Source organism: Penaeus monodon, chromosome 32 (genome assembly GCF_015228065.2).
Source record: "Penaeus monodon isolate SGIC_2016 chromosome 32, NSTDA_Pmon_1, whole genome shotgun sequence".
Lineage (NCBI taxonomy): Eukaryota > Metazoa > Arthropoda > Malacostraca > Decapoda > Penaeidae > Penaeus > Penaeus monodon.
The window spans coordinates 6553361-6553697 of record NC_051417.1 but is presented as its reverse complement, the minus strand read 5'-3'; the positions used below and the strand labels follow the sequence as shown (position 1 = coordinate 6553697).

Sequence of the window (337 nt, the reverse complement as noted above, 5' to 3'; positions counted from 1 at the left end):
ACTCGTATTCTTGATACCCTCCCTGTTAATATTTCTATTGACAGCCACATACTAATGTTATTGATATTAATTTTGTATTTTTTCTTTCAACATTCTGAGGAGTTTGCGCTGCTGATATGAATACAAATAGACATGTGTGTTTCACGTCAGTAATCTCTTCTGATTTGAGGGGAGGAGGAGGGATTTACGCTATTCATATAAGCACAGGTATACAGCATAAGTGTTTTCCTTCGACGTAAAACATGTATATTTACATGGAAGGAAAAACCGTGCTTGTTTTGGTTCACAGGTATAAAAAAATGTTCTAGGCATATGACTTATACTTATATTTATAAGA

The 337-nt window shown here is 33.8% G+C and overlaps 1 protein-coding gene across 1 annotated transcript in view; it reads left to right on the top strand.

The window, feature by feature from the left end:
- Positions 1 to 337, top strand: part of LOC119593526 (antifreeze protein Maxi-like) — a 6757-nt gene that overhangs the window by 2153 nt on the left and 4267 nt on the right. The gene's annotated exons all lie outside the window — the stretch shown is intronic.